At 41.7% G+C, this 24944-nt stretch overlaps 1 protein-coding gene and 1 long non-coding RNA gene across 4 annotated transcripts in view; one reads left to right on the forward strand and one right to left on the reverse strand.

The window, feature by feature from the left end:
- The window catches only part of ntf3 (neurotrophin 3), a 42554-nt gene extending 34733 nt beyond the window's left edge, over positions 1-7821 (forward strand). Inside the window, exons 3-5 of the transcript XR_011190032.1 lie at positions 2299-2364; positions 6750-6845; positions 7691-7821. The gene's annotated coding sequence lies outside the window, so the exon portion shown is untranslated. The remainder of the gene's footprint in view (positions 1-2298; positions 2365-6749; positions 6846-7690) is intronic.
- LOC107078095 (uncharacterized) overlaps positions 1-19271 on the reverse strand; it is a 142712-nt gene extending 123441 nt beyond the window's left edge. For all 3 annotated transcript variants that reach the window (XR_011190033.1, XR_001479090.2, XR_001479089.2), the window contains exon 1: positions 19018-19271. This is a non-coding gene — a long non-coding RNA (uncharacterized lncRNA). The remainder of the gene's footprint in view (positions 1-19017) is intronic.
- Between the last annotated feature and the right edge of the window lie 5673 nt (positions 19272-24944).

The following is a 24944-nucleotide window of genomic DNA, read 5'->3' on the forward strand; positions in this document are numbered from 1 at the left end:
GGGAATCATTTATTTAGTTTCAAATTTCTCGTCCAGCAAGTGCTACACAAACAGTAAAGCAGCTCTTGTTCATGCAGGCGGGCAAAAGCCATTTTCACCTTTCACTTTCACTCAGTTGCATAGGTAAGGAAACACAAAATGTATTTAGCCAATTTAAAAGGTTAGGCACTACAAGGACTCACTGTTACATTTATTTTTCCCCCCACATTCTATGTACAAAATTTGTGAGTACTAAAAGAAAAGTTTTGTTTATTGTGTATTTTACATTTCAAAACTAGAGTGGGTAACGTGCAAGGCAGCACCAAAATATCATGCAGTGTTTTTTTTATGCATTATACTGTAAAATGACAAAAAATGCGATGGGCTAACGTCCCATCCAGGGCGTACCCTGCCTTGCACCTGTTGCTTGCTGGGATAGGCTCCAGCTCCCACATGAATTGGATAAAGTGGTTAGAAAATGGATTGATGGCTGACTTAAAACATAGGTTTACTTTCCTTCATTTTAATTCATAAGAAACTCCATTGATGTTTGGTTTAAGGTGGTGTTGTAATTTAAAAAACATTAATATAAATGTCCAGTATTTGCTAGTGCTTTATAATCTTCTGTACATAACAGGCCATATCCTAAACCTTAGCCTTACCAGATTATATTCTTGTGTCTCATACATATACAGTATTAAAATATTTTGGTAAACCAGAACTGGACTCCCATTCACCTCACTTTACTCATGAATAAAAGACAGGATAGTTAGTTCTTCTCCTGATCGAGATTTAGTTCAATGGTGTGGTCACAGTTTTGTTTTCCTCAATCATTTATACTGTAGTGTTTTGCAACACAAAACAGACTGGGATATTCAGTCAGTGCAGAAAACAAAATCCTTGTTGAATAGGCCCAACCTGAACTTTACCAGTGCCAATGAACACATTGAAAATCCCCATGCTCCTGTAGAATGGTACAAGTCAGGCTCCCCATTCACATGACTTGTTCAATCTGCAGAGGACTGATCCATGGAACAGGTCATCTCTGCCCCCCCCCTCTCAGGCGATGCACATGACTTCTCCTTCCTTGGTTAACACTTTAATTTACTCGCTTCGGACGCTGTTTTGGGCTCAGGCAATGAGAGAACTTTGCAAAGAGGAGGATTACGCCTTCTTGAGAGACCTCGAGGACAGAGGACATCCGTTTAACGAGATCAAAGGCGTGGAAGACGGAAGAGAAAGACAGCGGGAGAAGGTATAAATTCTGCCATCACCTTACTCCACTGGAGTGATTAGGAGAGTAGAACTCAAAACTGGCTGAACAGCTGCCTTGCTTCCTGCTCAGTTACATGCTTGGTTCTTTATTGCCCATGCTTGGGTCTGAGCAACAGGACATCTCCAGAACCTAAAATTTTATTTAGCTAGCCAATTAAATTCACACAATCGCTCTTGCATTAGGGGTGACATGGTACAGCAGTGGTAGGTATTGCTCCATAGCCTTGAGAGCCTGGGTTCAGTTCTGGACCTGGGGTGCTGTCTACATGGACTTTGTGTGTTTGCATGGGTTTCTTCTGGTGCTCTGGTTTCCTCCCACAGTCCAAAAACATGCTACCGGGTTAATGGACTGGACACAGGCATACACACTCAAACCAGGGCCACTTTTCCCAGAAGCCGCTTGCCTTGTGTCCATTGCTTGCTAGGGTAGCCTCATGACTCTGAATTAGAGGAAGCGTTTAGTAAATGGGGAAAAATGGACGGATTGATATTGCATTGGTCCAAACCATAAAATATGTACTGTACATTGTCATAATAATCTCTAGCTAGAGCTGGCAAAGCAATGTGTTGACTAGGTTCCAGAGGGGCAGGGCTACAATTGTGCTCAATACCTACAGTATAATCAGATTTACACTTCTTAAAAGCAGGTCCTCAGCTGATCATCGAGCCAAGTTTGAATTGGTCTTCCACCTGGGGACACGTACAGTAACAGTTGAGACGTTTGCTACTGATGAGTCCATTTCTTTTAAGAACGATTACAAAAATGGACCACAGACGTAAAGTGACCTTTACATTCATATTTTCAAACAAATGCTTTGCTATCGTCTAATTTCGGTTGCAGCTGCAGTACATATAACTCCTATACAGTAGTACCATTATTATGAATGCAGTGGGCGTTATGCTTGTGAATATCAGCCAGTGCTACTTTCACAGAGAAAAAGAATTAAGAACTTTTAAAGGAAGGGCAAATTGCTTTGTTTCCTGCAAAATGCAGGTTTATTCCTTAATGTCTGTCACAGACCAGTGGTATGAAACTTCTTTCAGGTTCTTCGGAAGCAAGAAAGAGAAGAGAAAGAGCAGAAACAGAAGGGAGTCTTGGAAGAGATGAAGGTAATTCTGAAAGCCAAGCGATAGCCTTTCTTTATAACCCTCGGCATAAGGAATAATTCCTGAAACCGGGAACGTTTTCTGGAAGATCTCATATCTTTAAAAGCAGGTACTGTATACACCGAGGCGGGAATTTTAAGCAACTATACAGAAAGCCAGTAGGGTCTGTCAGCTATCTCAAGATCTAGACCACTCCCCCCCCCCCCCCCCCCCCGAAAAGGATGCTCATTCAGCCTTTAAGCTGAAAGGCTGTTTTTACCATCATGTCCATCTAAAACAAGCAGGGAAATTAAAAATTAAGAACTGAGATCACAGAGAGACATTACTGATTAATAGCAGTTACCAGTTACTCATGCCATCCAATTGGTAATGGCGAGTGAGCTACTGTGGAGTTTCAAGATCTCTTGCTCCCCCAGAAGCAATACTTAAATGAACAGTTGCTTAAATACAGTTTTATCCATAACACACTGGCACAGTATTAGATATGCAATTAAGTCGCTTTGATTGAATCAATAGGTCTCAGAACAGACCGCACAAGAAGTTGAGTTAATCCCGTGCAGCCAAACTCTCAGAGAGCAGTCAGTCATAATTGGAGGCGATTGTACCGTAATCTGCTTTTGAAGGGTTTTAAAATAAAGGTGCATTCTGCCAAATAAAAACTACCATAAGGCACTTATTGCTTTTGCGCCAGCCAGTAATTCAGAGGATGTTGTGATTGCAGTAATTGTTCACAGGTAAGTGACATCATTTCTGTGTTGCACTTGGCCGATTTTGAAAGCTCATAAACCACAGGTCTGACGTCTGAGAGGAAGTTTGGATCCAGGCAATATTGCAAATTATTGCTGCCACTTAACAGAAAATAATCTTGGATAAGCAGAAACTCCATATCGCCTGTCTGCAGTTCGTTTAAATTCTCACATCTTCCTTAATGGATGTTCAGTACTTTCCTGATTTGTATGACTTGTCTGCTTCTCTTGCAGTGAGTGTCTGTCTCTTACCTTCAGTATGAGCCTGGACAGAAAGCCATTTTCTCCTTTAACAGCCTCATAGATCACCTACCTCCACTTAGCTAAACACTCCCACCCTCGCGGTCGTACAAAGTCTTAAGAGAATACGGGCTGCGTCTTATCACAGGAAGAGGAGAATGGTAAAAGAAGGCACAGGTGTCTTCTACACTTGAAGTGAAAAATACAGGAGTTATGACCAAAGAGTAGAATACAAATATGCTGAGTGTTAAGGATCTGTATGGGGAGATTAGCTGGAGGTTAATTACCAACAGTACATCTAATACAGTATATTTCCGCTCCTGTTGTGAATATCACAACTGTTCTATTTTAAAATGGCATATAAAACATTTTTTCCACATGATCTTCAGTGATGCAAATGAAAAAAAAATGGGTAAGAACTGTTCATAATGCCTACAATGTGCACAAAACCCATATTCAATACTTCCTTTATTGCTGCAGTAGAGGGTTTTAATTTCTTATCATACTGTAGGTTGTTTCCTGAGCTCATAGCAGCAACTTGAAGGCTGTCAGGAGTAAACCTGCTCTGAAAGCACAGAGCCTTTAGGCATTTTTAAGGCTCTTATTTCCTTGGTGTGTCAGGAAAGGGCATGGAAATTCACAGCAAAGGGACAATTCCATGCTGGGAAAAAAATAGGAGGGAGAAACGCACAATGGTCTGGCTGGCCAGCCTTCTTGAGTTATGTTTTTGACCATTTCTGCAGTGCTTTATGTAGGAGTGGTGGCGGCTCTGTGGTTAAGGATCTGCGCCTGTAGCTAGAGGGCTGCCTGCTCGTATTCCACGGCCGGCAGAGGAATCCTAATCTGTTAGGCCCCTGAGCAAAGTTCTTAACCCCAACTACGCCATATAAATGGCTGACCCTGCACTCTGACCCCCCCCAGCTTCTCTCGCTGTCTGTGTCTCTCGGGGAGAGCAAGCTGGGACATGTGAAAAGAAATTCCTAATGCAAGAAATCGTATATGCCCAATAAAGTGATTTGATCTTAGCTTTGTGAAAAGACTCCAAGCAGTGAGGATCTCCAGAATTCTCCATTTCACGATTACACTGACCTTGCAGTCTAGCCTGGAACAGATTTCCGGGACATTATCCTTTTCGTCTGGATCACATCTTATCCCTTCTGTGCAGGGTGGGCCAATTTCTCTCAAGAATCTCGCCCTTCTCTATTCCATTCTCTCCCCAATTTCTTTTCAGAATCTCTCCCTTCATTTACAGATTTCACACTCCTGCCCGGTGCACGTCCTCACCTGCACTCTCCTTTGTTCTTCCTCTTTTTATCCCCGCTACCTTCCTCTCTCTTCCCTCGGCCATTGTGTTCTCTCTTTTCACTTCTCGGCATGGAATTAACCTTCCTCTGCTCCTTTAATGATCTGAAGCTGTTCTTGATCAGACATCTAGGGGTCTTCTGCTGGCCCAACTCCCTTTTTCTCAATTGCCTCTCCCCCCCCCCCCCAACTACCCATTCAGTCTTTTGCTGCTCTCTGGATTCAACAGAGATCAGGAATCACGAAAACCGTTCGTGTCATGTTTAGATTCCTACTGTACATTCATAAGCATAGATGATACCTCCTAATTTAGCAAATGACCTTCCCCCTCATCCAATTAACATTAGGTTTGCTTACACTGAGGGGTATCTGTACTTCCTTAAATGCTGCAAACAAGTGCTTCTGGCACCAATACTCACATTCAGGGCAACGATGTAGAGACACCGTGAGAAGTGTCTCTACATCTATGAGAAGACACTGGAGCAACTCCACCCTGACACGAACAGCTCACAATCTCAGTTAAAGTTAAACAATTAAAACCATCTTATTTACAGAAATTGTATATAGAGAAATGTTTGTCCACACGATGGAAATTGTCTTTCATTGGAAGAAAGGTGAACTTCAATATTACCTAACTGATCAAAATACAAATATTGTAAAATGGTATTGCTTCCTTGCGTTTTAGATACAGTATGTGTCTTGGATTATAAGGGAAAGGGGAGATGAGAGTCAAACCAAGGCAATTTCACATACCCAAAAGCTATGAGCCTGCACAAAAATCGTATCTCTAAATATGAAATTATGCACACAGTAGGGCTTATTCAGCCTTGGTCATTCATTCACGTTGCCATATTTTAGTACAATCGATAGCAGGAAGGAGAGCAATGGGTTTGCTCGAGTCAAAGCGTCTCCCCCCCCCATCCGATTTCTTCCTTTTTGCACTTTGCTAAAGTCTGAAAAGCCAGTTTTCAATAGCCAAGCTATTGCTGGTGGACGTGGACCTGGACTGTATGCTTTAATAATAGTTGCTTACACTTGTATAGCTCTTTTCTGGACCCTCCACTTGGAGCTCATTCCAGGTCAGGGGGAATCCCACTACCACCACCAGTGTGCAGCCCCATCTGGATGATGCTCCAGTCCTCTCCCCATACACCAGCTCTCAGCAGGCAGGAGAACAGAAGCCAATTCAGAGATTCGAATTAAGAGGCCATGATTGGTAAGGGCCAATGGGAGATTTGCCCAGGACACTGGAGTAACACCCCTACTCTTTTCCGAGAGACACCCTGGGATTCTTAATGACCCCAGAGAGTCGACCTCGGTTTTACATCTCATCTGAAGGTCGGCACCTTTTAACAGTATAGTGTACCTGTCACTATACTGGGGCATTAGGACCTTCCAGACCAAAGGGTGAGCATCCCCTGTTGGCACCACTTACACCTCTTTCAGGTACTGACCAGGCTCACACCTGCTCCAGTGGGTTGCAGGGTGATATGGCTGCTGGCTAAGAAACCAGCTGTGGTCCAGTGGCTCTTCGCTGTGGTTCTCCAGACCACTTCACCCTGAATGAGTAGTAGCATAATACCTTGTTGTGCTATAAATCATTAAGCAGAAAATCACCTGGGACCAGATTCTCCACTTCCCAGACCTATTAAAGGGAGGCAGGGATTTCAACAGGTCACTATTATGGATGCATTGACAAAACACCAACGTGGGTAACCTGGCTAGCTTGCACTTGCTTTTACTTCTCCTAAGTTTGCAATCGGATGTGAAACTCTCACAAAGGAAAACCCGTCTTGCTCAAGGAAAAGGTCCACACTATACAACCTGGTACAGTCTGAGCTATTTCTTTGCCCCAAGAGTGAAAAGTTCAATTCTCTTGTAAACAAAAGAATGAGTAAATGTCTGAGAACATGAATTATTAAGTCTCCACTCCACAATGACAAAGCAATGGGTTAGGCTTGTCCAGTACAGCCTGAATTATTATTTAGGCTGTACAAGGCCTGTCTGTCTTCAAACGGCACTTCCTTCAATTGTTGAACACTGGCACGTTTCTAGGCTGGAGAACTTAGAAAACGTTTTCCCATGTGGATATTTCTGTAGGAGAAAGGGGAACAGTGGAAGATGAGTGTGGCAACTCGAACAGCAGGTCAGGAGAGACCACAGAGGGAGCGAGCCGACAGACTGAGGGACTTCAGGGTAAGTCAGAGCTACTGAGGGACTTCAGCCCAGGACTTGCATATACAGTACACAATACCAGTGTGTTACTTCACACACCACCCACTTATTAACCTCGTGCTACCCTTACAAACAATTAGCATTTAAAAGCATCCTTATTTGTGTGGGTTACGCTCCTCATCCTAAGATCTATGAACAGTTCACACCATCGGTATTGTGCATTAGTGGCTACGGCTCTAGACGTCTGGAAAATCGTCTTGAATCTTGGGTGGGGAGCAGCTTTTGTATTCTTATTCTTCAAGAAAATGCCCAGCCTTTTCATGTACACAAATGCACAAACATATCAATCAAATAAACGGATGTCAATAAATTCCACACTTTCATTCAAAAGAAAATAGAGAAGTGCATCATATTTATTTGTTATAGTGCACTTTTAACCTTGTTTCTAAGGCTTTTCCAAAAAGTAGTTTAACTGTTAGGATTGGCCTAAGTTTTATGGAATTTTAGGCAGATCGTGTCTTCCATTACGACATCAGTTTGTATACATCAAGTTAACCACACATGGTTATTTAGTATTTTAGAGACTAAGAGAATCTTGAACCCAATCTGATCATTTCTTTCTTTATTCTGAACATCATAATTAGTCAGCCTACTGACTACAGAACAAATGTTGGAGCAGATCAGATGTTGAAATCTGAGAAATGGATTTCTTTAAGTTGTTCTTTCCAAAAAGAAAGATTAAAAATAATGAGAAAGTAACTGCACTATTAGATGTAGCAATATCTAAATGTCAATATTGTTCAGTGTTTTAGAGAAAGATGCAACGGTACAACCTTTAACCCAGAAACCATTTCCAATTCTTTCAGAGCTTCCAAAGAACGGTTTTAGAAGAGGAAATGGGGCTTGAGCCTGGGACTCATTCCAAAGAGATTGAGGAAATCCTTATGAGAATGTAATTTTACTGGGTTTGGAGAACCAATAAACACTGTACAAGCAATTGCGCACTGTCCATTATTCAATCTGGAGCTACAGAACGCAATATCACCCCTCAACGCTCGAGAATTGCAATAAATATTAAAAGTTTGTGCAATTCAATTTAAAGAGTTTGTTTCCCCCTTTTCCTTTCTTTATTGCATTTTGGAATGTTAAACATGTTTATGTACTGTACTTGAAGGAAGAATGAACCAAATGTTGTTGTCCCCCAGGATGCCATAAAGCATGAGTGTAAAAAATTCATAGAGGATAACTTCAGCATTTTAATAACATCACTATTAGTCCTATACAATTTCTTGCATTAGAAGTTTGTCTTTTCGCAGACCCCTGCCTGCTCTCCATGAGACACACAGACAGGGAGAGAAGCTGGGGGTCAGAGCGCAGGGTCAGCTATTGTACCCCCTGGAGCAGCTGGGGTGAAGGGCCTCGCTCAGGGGCCCCACAGAGTAGGGACTCCTCTGCCAGCTGCGGGATTTGAATCGGCAACCTCCCAGCCACAGAACCACCGCTCCGCCACGACACAAGAAGGACCATTTTGAAAAAAAATGACAGAATAAGAGACACTTTGAAGCTCCCGCACAAATCCCTAAACACTTACTTTAACAGTGTAAGCGAACCGCTATTAAACATGCAGAACTACAATGACTGTTATCCCGTGTGCAGCTCATTCTCCAAACACGTATTGGAAAAGAGCAGTTAGAAGTGCAAGTTGTGCTTCACCACACAGGTGGGTGGAGAAGGAGGAGCCACAGCATGTGAAGTGAAAGTCCGGAGCACGTTTTAGTCTGCTGAAACGTGTCAAGTTCTAAATCAATTGGAGTAGCATTTCCTGCAATGAGTTTGACCAGTTGTTACATGCAGTGGAGACCGCCATCTTGATTTCATCAAAATCCCCCCTTATGTCAACCGCGTGGTCAGTAGAATGACACCTACCTCATTTGGAATCAATTAAATCATGCTTTGCTTGGGAGCAGAGTGTGATCTGTGTATCAAAACAACCCATATGTCATCAACAAGAGAAGAAAATAAGGGCCTAGTTTAAACAATTGTAACCGGTATTGCAACTGCATTGTCAATAGAATTTTACTCATCTGGGTCTGAAGTTCATTTGCCACAGAGGGATTATAGAAGAACAGCCAGAAGCAGGTGGCAAGTTCTGAGGGTATGAAGTAATTGTGTGCCCTTCTGAAACGCCTCTAGGTGTGAAGTCTTGCAAGAGTCCACCTTTGAGAGATGTTGTGGTTTCCAAGGCTACGGCGGTTTAAGCTTTGCAGACAAAATGGTGGCCACAGTGGTTAACGGAGGTAACCCTTTTCGTCACGTTAACTCTGGTCACAAGAGAGACATGTGCAGAGTCTGGATCTATTTGGCCAAACAATTCTTGAACAGGAGCCGTTTCCATTAGAAGCTGTGCAGTTACCGACCTGCTGTGAGAAAATCCTCACAATGTCTTGTGAGGGGGCAGATTAGAAACAGCTCTGGCGATTTCCAAAAGCTGCCAAGTTTTGATTATCGCAGTTCCCAAACAGGCTGTTTGAGCTGGGAGAGAACAAAATTGAGCCTCCATTTTGGGGAGCAGAAGAACAAACTAATGCATACTATAACAGGCAGTAGTTAGCCAAGCATTTATAAAACAGCAGGTCTGGAGCTGTGGGCTGAATATCAAAGAAAATTAAATGGTGGTCATGTAAACAAATGTATTATTTTGGCTTCCCATTTTCAAGTCTACCTCTCTTGTTGGTACTACAAGTAAAGTTAGATCTATAAAGTTTTAAATGAATTGAGGTTTTGAGCAGTCTGAGTAATGGACTGCATTTTTCTAAAGGGTTTATGACCCATTACAGGGGAGAACACCAATTTAGAAACTTTCCAGGTGCAAAGCTTCTGATGTTTCAATAGTGGGTGAAGTTATTGTCAGCTCAATCTGTGCAGCAGTTCTTAAAGATTTTGAAAGTGTCTTTCATGGGCCAGGCTATAATCCTGGTTGATAAAGGACAGATATTTCTTAACGGCTTATCTGACCCAATGTACCTGCTTAGTATGAAAATGTCAATTTTCCTGGTCTTTGAACTTGAGGAGATCAATAGTGGAAAGAAAATTATAAAAGGCTTCCACTATCTGATGGCCTAATAATAGCGTAAAAGGCTTAGCAAAACCACACATTCACAAATGAGAATCTTTAATACCCTGCAGCTCTTTTTAAAATCAGACTTTTGATTCTTTTGTTAATGATTTGCTAGCTGCTTAACCTAGCAGGTGTCCAGTGCTTTGATGTATTCCAGGTGTCATGTGCCTTGGTTGTTTTCAGGTTCTCAAGTTCAGGGTCTCCTTGGCTCTGGGGCACTAACAGTCCACAATCACATTGGAGGAATCCAGATGTTCAAAGCCGATCATGCTCACTATACAAGGCAAACTGCAGTGCAGACAGCAAGGGGTATCCCATCAGTTACAAAACCCCTTTCTCCAAAAAAAAAACAAAACTTTCAGAACTCTCAAATACTGTCAAAGCCTCCTAACTGTGAGGATCCTGACATGCAAAGAATGCATAAAGAGGTCTCAATTTTGCATGGGTAAACTGGCCAAAATCTAGCTCAAGAACAGTTTGAGAGAGAGCTCTATGACAGCAGCATTTAGCAATGGTCTTGAAAGTTCCCATCTGTTACCAACATCATTAAAAGGGGCCCTGCCTCAGGGTTGAACAAGGTTATCCTGCTTTGCTTTCCTCATAAAAGTGAGGTTAACATTCACTTTTATGGCCATCTCTACTTGCAAGGCTAGATGAAGATATCACTGCCTTGCATCGGTGTTGATCAGATGCAGCATTTAATGAAATGAGGCTTCATTAAATGAAGAGGGTTAGGGATAGATGGCCTAACCCCCTAAAATATGTTAGGCACGCAACCCCAATGTCATTTAATGATGTACAGTATGAATCCAACTCTTCAAGAAGCTGCTGTATTCTTTTGGGACCAAGCTGTTAACACTACAAGTCCAAGAAAGATCATTTCTCAGTCACTTAAGTGATGTTTATAACAACCCTGTAGCAATGCAAGGTGTCACAGAGCACTTCAGTGTCGAACAGGCAGTAAGTTTTATTACGCAGATCCCTCCAGAGATCTGAGCACTGAGACACCTGCCTTCTCTCAGCTCTTGAGCACTTACATTTCTAGGTCCTTTTTTCTGAGCATCTAGATACAGCATGAACAGTGTCCTGGGTTTTCTTATAAACAGCAAATCATTGTGCTAGAATGAGGGAAATGCATGGAACAAATGTGTACAAACACTAGCAAAGAAAAAGCATAGCTACTGTATAAACACCCAAAATCCAGTCTTTGCGAAGTACAATCGTCACAGACAAACTTCTATTGCTCATTCTAAATAATGAGCGTGACACAGGGCCAGCAAGTTCCTGCCTTTAAACATGGAAGAAAAGTCTCTACTGCCTAACAACAAACACCCTGGAGTGAGCACTTGTTTGTGTTTGTTTGTGTGCCCTGCAATGGACTAGTGTCCTGTCCAAGGTCTACTCCACCTTGTGCCCCTTGCTTGCTGGGATAGGCCCCAGTTCCCCCGTGACCCTGAATTGGAAGAAGCAGTTCGAAAAATGGCTGGATCAAATCTTCAAAACTGCCCCAAACAGGCTTTTGTCTCTTTCTACAAAAAAAAATATGCCTGTATTGAAATGTCTAATTTCGCTTTTCCAATAGACATGTTTATGTTGCATGATTTCAAGTAACATTTAATTATTCAATCATTCACATGCTGAATAATTCAATTATGCTAGACAGTCTATGTTCATAGCCCAATAACATCATAATGTTATATCAAAAATGTATTTAAAATTGGTAGTGAGGTTCTGTTGCAGTTTTATTACTAATTCATCAATGGAGTTCATACTTATATCTTGCTCCCATTGTACAAACAGCTGATAATTTTTTTTTATACCTAAATCAGGTGTGAGGAACAAATCACAAGAAATAGTTCCTATTTAGACAAGTAACTATGATGGAATTGGAATTACAGAAAGATGGTAAACAGAGTAAGGATGATGAACATAAGATCCAGATTTTCAACTGGATCCGGACTGGCAGGGGAAAACCCGGACCAGATCCAGATTTTCAACTGGATCCGGACTGGCAGGGGAAAACCCTGTTTAGAGCAGTGGTTCTCACACTGTGTTCTGCAGAACCCTTGGGGTTCCTCAGGACGTCCATAGGTGTTCCACGAGCTCTCACATAGGCTACATGAAAAATACAAAATTTGCCATAAAAAAATGCTAGTTATGATGGCTTTGCATGGCTCCAAGAAGTCAGAAAGAAGTCAGGCATGTCTTCAAATTCACTCTGAATAAATTTCCATACTTTCTCTGCTAGAGCCAGAAGGTATCTCAAAGATGTCGGATGAAATTTCCTCTTCCATCTGCTCTTCTATCTTGTTTGGAGATGTTGTTGGATGATGTTGAGAAAATGTTTGCCATTTGGCCATCTGGCCAATTTCAAAAGCTCTTGCAATGAGAGAATGGTGTTTTACTAGGTAGAGAGATCGCTTAGAAATTACTGCAACCACAAGAGGGGAAAATAAATAACTATAAATTTCAAGATTTCACATCACAAGAATGAGAAGCTCATTGACCCGATTTCGGACTCTTCCTCACAAACTGTGCAGTTGGCAGAGTTTTGGTGCAGCAGCAAAAACGAATATCCAGTATTATCACAGACTTTCTGTTCTCCTCCCATTTGTGACCACCGATCTGTGTGAAACTGGATTTTCATTGTACGTGCCCACAAAAACAGTATCACAACAGATTGGATGCAGAGTTGGACATGAGACTGCAGCTCACATCCACAACTCCAAATATTTATTTTGTTAAAAACGTACAAGTAAGAGTCGAACTCACTCATCACACTGAGATTGTTCCGTTTCTGCTGGTACTCCTTTTAAAAAAAAACTAATGTATTGTTATCTCACAGTGTTTTACAAAGTCATTTTGCTACTTTTCCTATTTGTGCCTGGTTGGACCACAGAAAGCGTCGTCTGGTTCTATAAATGTTAGTTTTCTACCAGAATTAAACCCTTCTGGTTTTCCCCAACTTGGCTGAACCAGCGGTTAGAACTTTGATTCTTTTATTTTTAACAAGTATTTAAGAGATTGAGCTATATCAAACTGTAGGGGTGCTAATGATCAAAGTTATCATGCGATTAATCCATCCATTTTCACTTCCGCTTTTCCTGAGGAGGGTCGTGGTGAAGCCAGAGCATTCCCGGCAAGCAACGAGCACATGGCAGGGTACACCCTGGACAGGGTGCCAGTCCATCACGGGGCCACAGTAAGGGCTCAAGGGGGACACTTGGCCCAGACACTAGGATAACTCCCTACTCTTCTTGAGAAATGCCCCGGGATCTTCAATGATCAGTGAGAGTCAGGACCTCGATTTAATGTCTCTTCCAAAAGACAGAGCCTTTTAACAGTCTAGTGTTCCCGCCACTATACTGGGGCATTATAGTATATAATGCCCCATACTACAGCAGGGAGAGCGTCCCCTACTGGCCTCATTAACACCTCTTCTAGCAGCAGCCTTAGTTTTTCCTAGGAGTCTCCACTCCAGGTACTGACCAGGCTCACACCTGCTGAGCTCCAGTGGGGCTGCCAACCAGGAGCTGCAGGGTGATATGGCTGCCGACATAATGTACTTTAGCCATAGAATAAGAATAATTCCTTACATTTATACAGCTCTTTTCTGGACACTCCAATCAGAGCCCTTTCCAGGTCATGGGGAATCCCACTACCACCACCAGTGTGCAGCCCCACCTGGATGAGTCCTCTCACACACACCAGCTCTCAGTGGGGAGGAGAGCAGAGTGGAGAAGCCTGTTCAGAGATGGGGGTTATTAGGAGGCCATGATGGGTAAAGGCCAGGACAATGGGGCAATACCCCTACTCTTTTCGAGAAACGCCCTGGGATTTTTAATGACCACAGAGAGTCAGGAGCTCGGTTTTACAGTATAACGTCCCCGTCACTATACTGGGGCATGAGGACCCACACAGACTGCAGGGTGAGCACCCCCCTACTGGCCCCACTAACACCTCTTCCAGCAGCAGCCTCAGCTTTCCCATGAGTCTCCCCTCCAGGTACTGACCAGGCTCAACCCTGCTTAGGTTCAGTGGGTTGGCAGTTGTGAGTTACAGGGTGATATGGCTGCTAGCCTCATGTGATTAATAAATGACTGAAATAAACTCAATTGGCTCATGCACTGCTTACAATTAAAACAAAATCGATAGTTTCTTCCTTAATAATTGGCTAAAATCGCCTCTGAATAGTAGTCCTAGAATGCTTTTTGCAGAACACCGCCATAGCTAAATCCTGAAAAGTAAGAAGAAAAGGTTGCTGGGGATCCACATTAGCTTTTACAGGAAAGGGTTCCATCATCGAAAAAGTTTGAGAACCATGGTCTTAAATTATTAAATCAGTAATGCAAAAAGTAGTTGTCACGGGAAATTTGAATTTTCTTCAGACAGACTGGGACATTATTCAGCACTGCAGTATAGAGTTAAATTAAAGTTATATTATCACGGCTGCAACGCACGGAACATGAGGAGTGGTATACGGACCATTGCAGACTACAAAACGCAACCCAGTTATATCACACAATAGTCTGCCTCTTCCTGATGAGCTAAATTCATTCTTTGCTCGGTTTGAGATCAGCAATACTGATCCAGCCAGGAGGATTCCAGAAATCCAAGATGAAAACTCACTGATCATACCCAGAGCGTGTGTGTGTGTAAAGTTTTTAAAAAGAACAATCCACGCAAGGTTCCTGGCCCTGATGCTATCCCTGGCCACGTTCTGAAGGCATATGCAGACAAGTCGGCAGATGTCTTCTTGGATATATTCAATCTTTCTCTAGCTCAGTCTATAGTTCCTTCCTAGTTTAAGAAAACCACCATCATCCCTCTCCCGAAGAAACCCAGAGTCAGTTGCCTGAATGACTCGGTTATCATGAAGTGCTTTGAGCAGTTGGTCAAAGCATACACCACCTTCTCACTGCCTGACACACTAGGATCACTGCAATTTGCGCATCCCCAGATCAGGTCAACAGAAGATGCTATTGCCACTGCCCTCCCACACCTGGATAGGAAAGGAACATATGGTATGTGAGAATGCCGTTTGTTGATTACAGCTCAGCATTCAATACCATAGTACCCTCAAAGCTTGTTATCAAGCTCCAGGACCTGGGACTGAACAACTTCCTCAATTGGATCCTGAACTTTTTGACGGAACATCCGCAGGTGGTGAGGGTGGGCACCGACATACAGTATCCTCTACTCAGCCTTGTGGGGGGCTCCACTGTTGAGTCAGTGTGCTTAGCCCTGTCCTCTACTCCTTATTTACCCATGACTGCGTCACCAGAAATAACTCAAACTCCATCATTAAGTTTGCCGACGATACAACAATCATCGGCCTGATCACAGATGGTGAGGAGTCTGCGTACAGGGAGGAGGTTGAAACCCTGGCAGCATGGTGCCAGCAGAACAACCTCTCTCTAAACATCTGTGAGACTAAGGAGATGATTGTGGATTATAGGAAACGCCAGAGAGATTACACACCTAATTACATCAATGGGACTTCAGTGGAGAGGGTCAGCAATTTTAAGTTCCAGGGAGTTAACATCACAGTGGACATCACCTGGACCCACGACACTAACATCATGGCAGTGCTTATTCTTTCTCTGCAGGCTAAAGAAGTTTGGGATGCCATCATTATCCTGGCCAACTTCTACAGGTGCACTATCGAGAGCATCCTGACTGGTTGCATCACTGCCTGGTATGGGAACTGCTCCACCCGGGATCGCAAAGTGCTACAGAGGGTGGTGAAGTCAGCACAGATCATTATCAGCAGTGAGCTGTCAAAATTCCAGGATACCTACTCAGCTAGAGGTCTTAAGATGGCCAGGTCCATTCTCAAGGACCCCAGTCATAAACTGCTTTCTCCCCTACTGTCCAGCAAAAAGTACTGAAGCATTCAGTCAAAGATACAAACTACGGACCAGCTTCTACCTCCAGGCAATAAGACTGCTAAATAGCCAACCTGCAGCTCCTTCAGTAAATCACCCATAATGGCTACTGTACATGAACATACAATGAAAATTGTATTGGACGTACTGCACTACATGGACAGTGTATTGCATACACCCTGGACACATCACAGCTCTACTTATATAAAGCTCTGTCTGAGTTTATGTCACCTTATTTTGCAACTTTAAATTGTTATTTTTACCCCCCCCCGGGGGGTTGCAGAAAAGACAATTCACTGCCAGCAACTACCGCTGCACACTGTATTGTTGTGCATTTGATAAACTTTGATTGATTGAGTACTGTGCCACTTCCAAAAGATTGCACTACTTTAAAAGTGCGATTTTTTTGGAGATTGTGAAGCAGTGGAGTTGTCCATTTCACAGAAAATACTTGCAAATTCGTTTTAAATAATCTTTATAGGAATAAATAGCTTTTACAGATGTAAATCTCTAATAATTATATCTGAATTTACACTGTCATCTGACCAGTCTTCGGAGCTTCTAGCAGTAGTTTAATATGCTGATTTTTCAATCTCTTGCTTCAGAATGAGGCCTTTTAAAAGCATTTTACAGGGGCCTTGAGAGGTATTTTTAGTATTAAATAACATATCCGGGATTTAGGGATAATCCTACCTCATTTTTTGTGGGATGTTATTAAACTCAAGCCTCTTGAGCAGCTTTTGCCTCTAAAGTAATTAGAGTAGAAAACATCACAACCTGATAGGAATTCAAACCCACAATTTGGAGAAAAAAAGGTTAATTCCACATAGAATCCAAAACTATACCTGGAAAGAGAACTAAAATACAACTTTAAGTAGAACAAGGCTAGATTTTCAAATGTTCTTAAAAAAAATCAATCCAAGAGTCTCACCACTGCTTCAGACCAGACCATTATGAAAATGCAGATGGCCCTAGTAGATGACTCATATTACGATTAAAACACAGCGTATGACTCATATTGAAATAATTATTAATAATGATAGGGTCAAGCTTTCTGATCCTATGCATCTCAAAGACCTCTTTCAAGGTATGAATTCACATCTTTCTACTTCTGAAGCACACATCCTATAGACACAGCTAAAGTTGGAGAATTCTTAAATGTGTTACAACTACAGTACAAGATTTGACTCCAGAGCTGGCTGAGCCATCAAAAGGTCTGATGACCTAACCAAGTCACTTAAGAGACCGTCTCTTTTCATAGAGACCAAAAATTAGCTTTGATTTCACTGTTAGAAATGAAAGGTAAAGATCAATTAGCAAACTCAAGCTACAGAAATCTATCATGAGGTAACCGACAAAGCTGTTCTACAAGGTTTCTTCTCAAGTGAATGGAAAGACTTATGGATAAAATAATGGTCCTGTTCTTTACCCTCTGCTCCTACTGAATTCAGTACCACCACCATCTACTGTCTCCTCTCGTTGTGCATATCAATTTTTTTTATTGTCACTCTGTAAAGCACTTTGAAAAGCCACAGTTAAAGGCGCTATACAAAATAAAGCTGATTTTTATAATACATAATCACTGGACAGGCTTTTTGAAAGGCTACATTGCTTCTGACAGTGTGCAATGCATTCTGCATAACTTGCTCTACAGTATTTCCTTCAGCAACTACATGTAGCTCCCTCACAGTGCACACGACTGAAATGGAATGATCTTCACGATTTTCGGTTTAGCTCTTTCTTCATGTTCACTACTGAAATGAGAAAACCCACTTGAACATTAGTGGAACTGTGTACAGTATACCCAGTTCAAATAATGTGTGTGCGTGTGTGATACTAGCCTCCAGCTACTACTATCAACATAACCTTTTTTGAAATCCAAATCTGCTTTCTTTCTTAAGCTTTAAGTGAGAGGTCCCTAATTCTGAAAATCAAAAGACTCCTAATTCCATAGGCTTTTTATTGTTGGTTGAAAGATCTACAATAGACATTGACAGGCAGCTGTGGGAAGCAGGTGGGTTAAGGTTAGTGCAGATGTAAAGAATGAGAACGGTGTTCCTGCAGGTTTTATTCTGCCGGGCAAGAATATATCTCACAGCAGAAGTCTTTGAGGGAATAAACAATGCACTACTACCAATCTGTTAAACAATTCAGCGTGTCGGAGAGTGGTTAAATTAAACAAGACCCAGAGGGCATATCTGGAAATTTACTTTTCTTTTTAAAAATGGCAGATGTGCATGTTGTATTGCACTTTATTTTTCAAAGAATCTGCTATTCCAAAAATATATGTATGCCCCTTTTTAGAGTGATCAAAGCCATTATAACCATTCAGCACTTTAAGAAGCCAAAGCTCTCTTTCAAACAGAACCCTTTCTTCTGTCATTCTTCACAGGAGGTCTATTTCAGAATCTGAAGCCATTAATCATAGTTTAAATAAAGTACTTAAAATCATTAGTACCAATACATAGGCACTATTCCCTGTGGTCCAGAGCTTTAATGACCCAGCATGGTGACATTAGATACAGTGATGCAGGAATTCAGGTGAGAAGTTCAAAGGAGGTCCTCAATACTTGGTCCCATGTCACACTGCATGCTTTGCAAGTCCAAGAATTAAACCCACCATTCAAGCTAGATTCCTTGTACAATTCAGAAAAAAAATGCATCTTGGGCCATGGTAAAGAGTTTTTCATGCAATGACCAAGCATTCTTGGTATTATTTGAGTAAGTCAATCACATGTTCGTGTTGAAACATCAATTACATGTGTTGCTACAGCTCATTTGAATCACCTTGCAGTGCCTGATGTTAAAATCTATCCTCCAAATACCTGCCAGATCCATTCATGCATCAAAGTCTTTCTCGAATTCTCTTGCCACCATTTACAATACATTTTCCACACCCACTCTTATCTCCAAGTTCAACACTAGCTAACTAACAATTCTAAAGTCACTGATATACTGTTGACAAGAGGAAGAGCCAAGACAGAGCCCTGCAGCACACCACTGCTTACATCTGCTCAGTGTACTTTTTAAGAAAATGTACCTTTTCCTGTCCATTGACCAGTTCTCGATCCACGTGTATTCATTTAATTGGTTTCTCTGACAGATTCCTCCCCCCAGGTAGCAGCATACCAGGGGGACACATGGAAAACCAACCCAGAGCATAGGAAAATAAACCCAGGGTACCTACCTGATATTCCACATGCTTCCTGTCCTTACAATCTTAACTGCACGTTGAACCTGTAGCAGTGGAAAGACCCTCACCTCCTCAATCCTGTTTGGTTCTGCTCAGCCTCATTTTCGTTTTTTACCAGCCCCCCAACAAGTAAAGTAATCAAGGCTGCTAACACATCATAACCTTGTTTAAACTTTACCAAAGTATTTAATTTTTATAACACAACTCTCCTAAACTACCTCTCCCTGAGACACTTCAGTGCTCACTAACCCAAGAAACATAGGAGGCTCAGTAGAGAGACTCTTCAGGCTTAAACAGGGATCCAGCAACCTCAGCTGCAGCCAATTCCCTGATGTCCTCATGAGAATGTGAGGAATGCATTTATCTGATTGTTAGCTTAACCCGGTTTATATCATCCTGATATGTCCTGTTACAATTTCCTATGCTTTTTAAGTTGAGAACTGACTTTTTAATAAGGAAAACATACCAAACATATCTGGAAATTAATATATATTATTCCATAGGAATCACTATTATCAAATGCCCACGTTATATGTTTGAAGAATTCCACTATGTTTGTTAAACAAGACCTTCCCTGTCGAAATCCACGTTGCTGTCTCTTAAAAAGCATTTTGTCAGTCTTCCTTTAATTTAGCTTTATCATATTCTAGCATTATCACCGTAGTAAAACTATTAGTCTTTAATGTTATTGAATTCAGTTATGTCCTATTTTTTTATGAATTGGTCCTTGCAATTTGTCCAGTTTGTGGGTACAGCTTCCATTCTAAGAGAGCTGAAATTCACTAGCTATGGGTCTGTGAATATCATGCTTCATTTCCTTCAGTATGAGTGTAAAAATACCATCAGGCCCCAGTGCTATACTGACCACACTATGTCCTATGACTTGAAGTACCTTATTAGTTTGACTGTGCAGATCACAGCACTAAAGTTTGTTCGAAACTAAAAGACACATGCTTAGTATCCCTTGGAACTCTACCACTTAGAGTATTATTTTTCTTCAGCATACATGAAGCCAGGTGGTACAGTAGTCAGTATTGTTGTTCCACAGCGCTGGGGCCCCAAGTTCAACTCCTGGATGCTATCCGTGTGAGTGTGTGAAGTCCAGGTTGGTTCACTCTTTAAGGAGTGAAATTAATTTTTATAGTGAATCAATACATATTAAGAAGACAGCCGACAAATCTGCTTGTTTATATTTCGAGGACACAGACGGATACAGTTCTCAAGATCTTAAATGATGTGCACACTACTCAGTATATAATACCCAAATTAAAAAAAAAGGAAAACATCAAAATTCCAAATACAGACTGAAGTTGAGGAAGATGCATAGAAATGTGGAGACGGCACTCCCCTGAATGAGGGATTGTTCCTGGGAAAAAGAAATCAGATAAATGAGCACAGCTGTAAATCTGTCCAAGTAAAAAGTGCAAGTCACAGTTTGATTTATAAGAGCTAATTCCTGACAGCTCAGAGCCCAGTAAATGTCAGCCACATTTGGGACACAATATGGGACCTCCCTGACCTGAGTAAAAAAAAAAAAAGCCTTCATGTCTCCTCAAGAGAAAGTTGCTGGAGGGTCAGGTGCCACCAAAGAGAAGGGGCCTAGAGAGGTTTAATGACTAGCTGTCTGCTGAAGCTGGAGGGAGGATGAGCCCAGAGAATTCTCAGAGCGGATCATCTGGGAGAAACTCTGCTTGGGGCTGGAATTCTGGGAATGCTGTGGAAACAGACGGCAGCAGTGGGAAGACCGTGTTCGTGCGTCTCGGTCTCAGGTGAGTAAACCGCAAAGAAAGGACTGAACAACAGCTGACAAATATGGAGGAAAAAAAGGTTACGAATATCAAAGGTTTTTTTGCTCGGCGAAAGCTATCCAACACTTAATGAAATTAACTCAGAATTGCATTACCACAAAACATTTGCAGGCACTCAAACACATAAGAAACTCGGCTGCAGTTGTAATTGTACAGGAGGCTTTATATCAGCTTTTCATAGCTTCCAAGACAAAAGGCTCAAAAACAGCCCCACATACCCACTGTAAAGCCCTTTATACTCTCAAACCACTAATTACTCCCATGTGAGAATGTGTACCTAACCACCACCATTTATCTAATTAATTAGTTAATTGACACCCAGAGATCCTTTTTACAGGTAAACGAGGCCCCTTGATGAACTCTTGTGGCAGGTGTGGTGATAACAGAGCCTGCTTCCAAGACCAATAAGAGACGTTAATAAGGATGATTCCTGATCTCAGGTCATTGTCAGGGTGGAGTGGTGGCTCAGGTTCTGCGCCTGTGGCTGGGAGGTTGCCGGTTCAAATCCTGCGGCTGGCAGAGGAATCCTACTCCATTGGGCCCCCGAGCAAGGCCTTTGACCCAAGGGGTGCCGTATAAATGGCTGACCCAGCATTCTGACCCCCAGCTTCTCTCCCTGTCTGTGTGTCTCATGGAGAGCAAGGTGGGGGTCTGTGAAAAGATAAATTCCTAATACAAGAAATTGTACATGACTAATAAAGTGATCTTATCTTATCTGTCATACAGGCTGGTGAATGGAGTGAAAGTTCTTCATTCTAGAACTGAGGCAATTGATAGGTACTTTTATCTGGTTCTACAAAACCCTAATGGTGTAACTATGCTCCTGCAGGTGACCTATACTCAGCAGCAAAACAAAGCTGTGGGGTTAGAACTGCAAATTCGAAGGATTTCATTTAGCATGGTGAAGAGGGAGCAGCTCTCTGCACAGAGAGTTGTAGGTGTCTGGAGCGGCTTCAGAACCAGGTATTTGCTCTGGTTTTGAAAATGATTAGACTACCACCCGTCCCGTCCTGTCTGTGTTTCCGAAATTTTATAGACATCGCCATCATCCAACCCTTAGCCACGTTTCAGTTTTTCATTTATAGACCTAGGTCTCTGTTAAAGCAGCAGACTTAAGTTACTGTGCATTATTGCTTATGACCCAGGCCTCGGGGAACATATAAGGTATTAAGAATAGGCTTATTTGTTAGACATTTTTTTTTAATTGTTATTGATGACCTGGGCTTTCCTGATCTCACCTGGAAGTGACTTTAAATGAATGTTAGCAGCATACGGGCAAAGGCAGAACTATTTAGACTGTCTAGGGACATTGATCCCAAAATTGATTCCTGACTGGATTATGTTTTGTCTTGGAAACCATAACATATATAATCCATTGTGTTGTATTACATTGGATTTGAAAGTTTTAGGTATTTAGTGCATGTAAGCTGATTTTTGCAGTTCCGGTAATTGCTTTGAACGTAAGGTGCCTTTGGGTAAAGGCTTGAGCTAATTCAATGCCCGATTCTGTTCAGTCCTACTGCAGAATGATGGTCTCCTCAGTGAGAGACTTGGTTGAGACTCATCAGGCTAGCCAGGTGGATTGCAGATTTGAGGCCACTGAGGAATCAAGCACTGGAACATTGTTACTGGTCCCGTCTTCTATCAAGCTCCTACAATCAGTACCAACTGAGGAAGAACTCAAAATCACTAAAAGATAAGCCTGATATGATGCAATCAAAAGACAAAAAACAAGAGGAGAAAAGAAATGGCACACATTCATAGGAATGTGTTGGAAAATTATGACCGTCTATATCACACTGGTTTCCCTTCAGCACTGCCATTTGGAGGAAAGGTTAAGCCACTATCCTTTCTGTACATAATTCATCCTGTGTCCACATCTCATGGGCTTTAAGCTACTGGGAACACAAATATGTGTGCCCTTTACACCGAGGGCAGTTGTGTAATACAGGAAGCGACCATCTGATCCTACAGGATATTATTCATCATCACGGCCGAGCCTAATCTTCTTAAAGTGTGCGGGCAAATGCCTTGTGTAAATGAAATTCAACTGTAACCCATGAGATAGGGAAAAAAGAAGACAAATAAGTCTCTATGACAGCACAGTGGAAAGTCGAAAGTAATTAAATCCCAAGAAATCCAAAACTGATGGTTTCCAACAAATTCTCTATCCGCAATCGAACAGGTTCCCCCACAGTTCTCCTGTGTGGGATTAACACATAAATGAGTTTTTGTTTTGGTATTTTCTTCCAGCTAGTTTCCTCCCCACACCCAGCCATAATTATACCCTTGAATCGCAATTTGCAACTTCACTGACCTGCTAGGTATTACCTGTCAAACGTAATAGCTAGGTGCCGTTCTTATAAAGCAAATGAAGATGGATGTGCAGGAATGCTTGTTTTCAGTCTTTTCTGCTAGCTTCTGTGTTTGGATAATTCCACAAAATGCCATCCTCCTTTTGATTTTATTTGGCTTCAGTTTGATGGTGCAATCACGCTGTACTTTTGCAATCTTTCAAACAGAATGACAGCAGAAATGTTCTGGTTGCTCATATTTCACATACCACCCTGTCAGCATGCCATTTCACACAATATTAGTTCTAGCTGTAGGGTACTGTATTGGATTCAGGGCTCTACCTGAGATCTAGATATTATTTGTAGTGCAAAAGTATATACAGTACATGTGTAAGTCCTATAATACTGATCAGCAAGCAATATCATCTCAAAAGAAACAGAAGCAATAAGCATGATTTGTAGACCATTCACTGCAATATGTTCCCCGACAAATATAATCTCATCTTTTATTTGTCAGATGTGCACATTTTCTAGGCCCTCTGCTATGTATCTCACAGATTACATCACTGCTGTCTTTACCTGCTCAGTCCTCATTGTATTCAAGAGCATATTCTTGTTTAGCTCACCCCCACGTCAATGCAAAGGGAGTTAGACCAGACTTGCAAAAGCCTACCAGCTGTGTTGTTGTAAAGTGGCCCCCCGCGCTTACAGAATGAACCTGCTTCATAAATGCGTTAACTAATAACGCCTTGCGTGGCATGTCTGGCAACAAAACCCTGTAAGACAGGGTGCCACCCTTGTCGACATCCTGCCGAGTTTGTAACGGAGACCCATTCAGGAATGAACTCTGAAAGGTACACAGTGGTGGCAGATGGCGAAAAGCATGTCGAGGAGAATGGAATTTTAAGAGGCCAGGCATGTTGTGAAACAGTCTGTTACCTCTCAACAGCATACATATGCCAAAGCTCATTACTGGCAAAAAAAAACCAACATAACGATTGGATTTTACGTGGTGTTAGCACAAGCTTGCCAACATTATACATACTGTATAATCGAAAGCAATTGCTGCATAACGGTAAGAGAGACTCTATGGCAGCTGTTTGTGATAAAAGTTTCAATCAATTACAGTATGCTTCACAGAACATGTAACAAGCTTGACTATCCAAAGCCCTAGCAGTAAGTGATGTTAAACAACGTCAAATCGAAAAACAATTCTGAGAGGCTGATATCCTGCATGACTGGTTGAACATATGTTTGTCAAAGACCTGAAAATAAGGGAATCTTAATTTACCACAAGGGTGTGACTAGATTTAAGGAGCAGAGAGGACAGTACAGTATAGTGGCCTGTTCTCCTTTCTCGGGGAATATTTTTAATAACACTTCCGAGTGTTTACCTTTCCAAAGTGTTAGGCAAATGGAGAAAATAATACTTATTTCTGAACTGACATTACAAAAAGGGAACAAGATAAAGATACATCTGGATTTAAAAAGGATTTTAAAATTTACTATCCTTACACACCTGTTACTACAACACATAGCATTCTTTTCTTTCAGTATAAATCAAGGAATATATGGTTCAATGCCTTGTTAATGGCCACTAATCTGTGCCTATGAGTTTTTTTCCTTGTATCAACCACAACTTTCATGCTATAATTTAATACTGTACCATCTACACCACATTGGGAGCTGTCCATTAGGGCCTGGTGCTGAACCTAATTTAGCAGCTGGTTTCTCTCCAGGCACTCCACTTGAACACAGACGTGTAGAAGCAATGACCCAAACCATTTTTCAGTTTCACCCAAGTTCACATTTGAATTCT

This window comes from Lepisosteus oculatus, chromosome 7 (genome assembly GCF_040954835.1).
Source record: "Lepisosteus oculatus isolate fLepOcu1 chromosome 7, fLepOcu1.hap2, whole genome shotgun sequence".
Classification (NCBI taxonomy): Eukaryota; Metazoa; Chordata; class Actinopteri; order Semionotiformes; family Lepisosteidae; genus Lepisosteus; species Lepisosteus oculatus.